Source organism: Ceratotherium simum, chromosome 4 (genome assembly GCF_057802395.1).
Source record: "Ceratotherium simum simum isolate JZ-2026a chromosome 4, ASM5780239v1, whole genome shotgun sequence".
NCBI lineage: Eukaryota > Metazoa > Chordata > Mammalia > Perissodactyla > Rhinocerotidae > Ceratotherium > Ceratotherium simum.
In genome coordinates, this window is record NC_141903.1 from 28,973,733 (window position 1) to 28,979,017 (window position 5,285).

A 5,285-nucleotide genomic window follows, 5' to 3' on the forward strand; every position below is an offset into this window, starting at 1 on the left:
AGATAGTATGGACATTTTAACAATATTAATTCTTCCAATCCATGAACACAGAAACACAGATATCTTTCCATTTATTTGTGTCTTCTATTTCTTTCATCAAGGTTTTAACAAGAGACAAAGAAGATCATTAAATAATGAAAAAGTGTCAATTCACCAAGAGAATATAACAATTGTAAATATATAAAACCTAACATTGAAGCATCTAAACATATAAAGCAAATATTAACATAACTGTAGGGAGAAATAGACTGAAATACAATAATAATAGGAGACTTCAATATCACACTCTCAACAACGGATGGATCATCCAGACAGAAAATCAGTAAGGAAACATCAGATTTGAACTACGTTTTCGACCAGATGGACCTAACAGATGGACCAGATGGAACAGAACATTCCATCCAACAACAGCAGAATACACGTTCTTCTCAAGTACACACAGAACCTTCTCCAGGATAGATCAGATGTTAAGCCACAAAACAAGTCTTAACAAATTTAAGAAAATTGAAATAATACCAAGTGTCTTTTCTGATCACAATGGTATGGAACTGGAAATCAATAACAGGAGGAAAACTGAAAAACTCACAAATACATGGAAATTAAACAATACGTTCCCAAAAAAACCAATAGGTCAAAGAAGAAATCAAGAGGGAAAAAATAACTTGAAACAAATGAAAGTTGAAACACAATATACCAAAACGTATGGAATTGTGCTTTATTATGTACATTCTTTTGGCATACACATCTTATCAAATCTGAAGGTTAACTGTACAGAGCTAAACTGGGTCACCCAAGGATACTCTTTTCTTACTAGGTTAGGTCTAACTAAAGGAGAAGAAATCTGTTCTGCTTATTTTCCCTTAAGTCAAACTGCAGGACTGAAATGAACCAAAATTCTGTAAAGTTAAAGATACCAGCTCTGGGGAAGAAAAAAAGAAAGTCAGAGAAAGACAGAGAACATTTTGCTAAATACCTAGTTCAGAGTTACTAGCCTTTTTGAACCAGGCCTTCTCAGGCTAAAGCTATAGCTCCATCACAAAATTAACATAATTGTTCACGTATAGGAATTATGGTAGATATATGTCATCTCTTTACATATTTGCTTAAGCCTTTGTTGAATTATGAATACTTCTATTTCTGATGTCTCTAAGTATATAGGACTAATCCCTCCAATTCAACACTTACATCCAAGTCATTTAAATTACTATGATTACGTGATAGGTAGTTTGGGAATATGGGATCGATATGACCATCTTGATTAAATCCAGACTCTGCAACTCACTGGCTATACGATCATGGACAAATCATTTATATCTCTCTACCTCAGGCTCCTCTTTTATAAAATGGGGTTACAACTTCATAGCTATTGCTAAATTTAAGTGTGATAATGTTTGTGTGCTTATCACAGTAAACGTGGGAAATACTCAGTAAATAGATTGGTTTATCATCTTAGTGGCAAATTATTTCAGTCTTTATCTTAGTTACTATTTTCTCTGACCTTTTTTCCTGTTGTTACCTTTTCATTTTAGAGTGTGTGTATGTCTATGTAGTGCATATGTTTGTGTATTCCACTTCAAGAAACATTTACATTGGCATGGACAAATCCCCAGACAAACCCACTTCACTTAAGCCTAATCACTGACACATCACATGGTTTTTGCAATGAATTTAGCTTCAAAAAACCAGTAAGGGGAGAACAGCTGAGAAAGACGTGACTTGGCAACGGTTGGCTTGGAAAGAATAATGCCTGAGGATAGTTAGTGTTTATAAGCCTGGTATAAGCCACGTTTGAAAACATTCCCATTGTCATTGAAGGTATAATGATAGATTTGGGTGTCCAGATCAAATAAATTAATTTTTTTTGCTTTGAAGAGAAGAGTACAAACCATACTTGAAACAGTGTGTTCTGTCCTGGATATCACAATAATGAGGAACACAAACAGAATTTTGAATATATTCTCCTGTTGGCAGAGTCTCTGTGTTTTTTTAAATCATTTTAAAAAACACTTTTAATGAATTTTTTTAAACATAAAGCAATGTTAAAAATAGTTTTACAGTGAACCCTTGTAAACCCACCGTCTAAATTGTACCATTAATATTTCACTACACTTGTTTTGTTATATATCTATCCATCTGTGTATCCATTAATCCATCTTTGATGTAATTCAAAGTAAATTGCAGGCATCAGTACCCTTTCCTCTAAAAACTTTACAATGCACGTATCATGGTTAAGACTACATTATATGTTTACATTCTTTTCTTTTAATGTAAATTTGCAAACTATGATATGCATAAATATTAAGTGTATATTCACTAAGGTTTGACAAGTGTGTACATCTCTGACCCAAACTCCCATATTTTGACTGTTGATTTTTTATGTGTGACTTGCCTCTTCTTTCTGAGAAATATAAGATTTCTGCTGTGTTTTTTTTTTTTTGTGAGGAAGATCAACCCTGAGCTAACATCTGATGCCAATCCTCCTCTTTTTTTGCTGAGGAAGATTGGCCCTGAGCTAACACCCATGCCCATCTTCCTCCAGTTTATATGAGACGCCACCACAACATGGCTTGACAAGCAGTGTGTGGGTGCGCACTCGGGATCCGAACATGTGAACGCAGGCGGCTGAAGTGGAGCGCGCGCACTTAACTGCTTGCGCCACGGGGCGGCCCCTGTGGTTTATTTTTTATATGTTTCCTTTTCATAGCCAAAGAATAGCTCAGAACTAGACAAGAGATGGTATTTTGGTCATGTGCTCAATTACAGCACCTGAAATAAGCCTTGAAGTAAATGGTAGTCTACAGTAGAAAACAGGTCTGTGTGAAGGAAGAAGGGTAGGCAGAGTGGCAGAAGATGGCAAGAGGGGCACTCCAGGCAGGATAGGGCAAAGTGGTGGAAACGCACTTTTTGTGTGGACAGCTAACAGGAATCGGGGCGAGATAGTTCTAATAGGAGAGAGCCTTGAGGGGTGGGCCATATCACAAAGCAGTGCTTTCAAAGCTGCTCAATGAGTCAGTTATTAAGCTATACATAGTGCTCTACGTGTTTACATTAGAAGTAGCTAAATTACTTCAGGGAGTAGAAACCAAAGAGGAGAAAAGGGCTTAATTTCCCTTATGAGCAGGGAATCTAGTATACAGATAAAACTGAGAGAGAAAAAAAACACTTGAGAATTTTCAAAAATGTTAAATGAACAGAAGATAGACATTTAAAAAATACGTAAATACTGAGAAAAAGAACAAAAATATCCTGTTCAGTGAAAACAGTTATAATGCTGAAACTGATGACAGAATAATAATAAAAGCTACTGATTTTTGAGCTCTAGTTGCTTATCAGAGACTATATCAGTGTTTGCATGCATCATATTCTTAATCTGCATAATACGTTTAGGAGGTAGATACTACTATCCCCATTTTACAAATGAGTAAATCATAATACAAAGAAGTCAAAGGACTTGTTCAAAAACACATAGCTTATGTCAGAGCCGTGCTTCCGGTTCTGGTCAGTGTGACTCAAAGATCCACCCTCTTACAATTGTCTTTCCCTAATTATATATTCTGTGGTCATTTCTCTCCAGCAAGGAGAGTAGTCTTGAAGCATGAAAGAGCACAAATCCCACATCTGTAGGAGTATAAGGTAGATATTTTTTCTAGCATAACCTAATCCACTCCTTGGCTCTTCATCTAAACAGCAGTTACATCCCCTAGTTTGGTTAGGTCCTCTTCAATTATATATATAAAGGACAGCATCTGTGTGCATAAAATATAACTGAGATTTTTAAAGCAGGAGTATGATCTTAATATTTATAGTTAACACATTTTATACATCAGAATAGAAGCAAATATCTTAACAATGACTACAAAGTCTTTAAAGATTCAGGACTCATTTCTCTCTGACCTGTCACCTATCGTTTGCCCACTCAGTTACTCTTTTTCAGTCACCATTTCTCCCTTGCTGAACCTTGACCAAATCAGTTGTGCTCCAGACTTAAGCACTGTGTTCTAACTTCTCCTTTTCCTCTTCCCCAAGATATTTACTTGGCCAACTCCCTCATCTCCACATCTTCCCAATAAGAACTCTGACTTAGTACCGCAACTGCACTGTCATTTACTTGTTTATTATGTTTATCGTTTTTGTCTATTTCTCCCTGCTGGAATGTAAACTTCATTAATATAGGGATTTTTTTGCCCTCCTTACCCCCACCTGTAACTGTATCGCAAGAACATAGAACAGAGCCTGTCACAGAGTAGGCACCCAGTAAATGTTCGTTGATGGTTATCACCTAGAGATGTCTTCTATGTGAGTTCACCCAGGAAGATATTATTTGTAAAAACATGCTCTGCTACATGGAAGTACTCAAAGGGAGTACTTCCATCTGGATTGCTCAGAATGAGATATTTATATACCCATCTTGTCTTCATAGGATTGAGTCAGTGACATGGAGACTGAGCTGGTTGTCAAAAGAGCCGTGTTGTAACTGTGACTCTTTTACTAACTGGAGGTCTTTCCTTTGGCAGTAACTAATTAAAGTTTCTCTGGGACTTAGGATTCCTCACGTTTCAGCCAGTTCTCTCATTCTATGATTAAGATCAATTGATTACATTCTTTAAATGTACACACTTCTAAAACCTTTGCATCTATTCATTATTTATTAAATATTTAATCTCTTTTTCCTATCTGCTAGACACTTTGATGTTGGTGGGAAACCAAATAATGTATGTCTTTACATAGTATGTAGTCCAAAGCCGTCATTCCATAGAGATGAGAAAACTATGGTCCAGAGAGAGCAAATGTTTTATTTTTATATAAAATACATTTCCTAAAATTGGGAAGAACAGATATTATGTGATCTAAGACTTAAATAACAGATATTGTAAAATAGTTGTAAGCATATTATATGATCGTGTTGTTAAAAATTCTTCATTATCCACATGGAAATTCTAGGAGTAAGAGATGGGAAGGGATTTTCCCAAGATCCCACAGCGACTGCATGGTTGATTTAGATCAAAAAACAGGTCTTTTTATCGAAGTTGATGCCAGGTCAATTATTCCATATTGTATCTGTATATTTTCTTGATCTCAAAGTAAAAACACAAGCCATACTTCTGCAGAATTTACTTTATTGACAAGTAAATCAAGGGAAATATATATATTGAACTCCCCAAGACCCAGACAGAGTAGAAGGTGAGTCTTCACAAATTTAAGGGATCCGCTAGAGAAAAGTAAAAGCAGAAGTGAGAAAAGAGCAAGAGAGAGCTGACAAGTCAGCGTGGAACACTGGCTCTAAT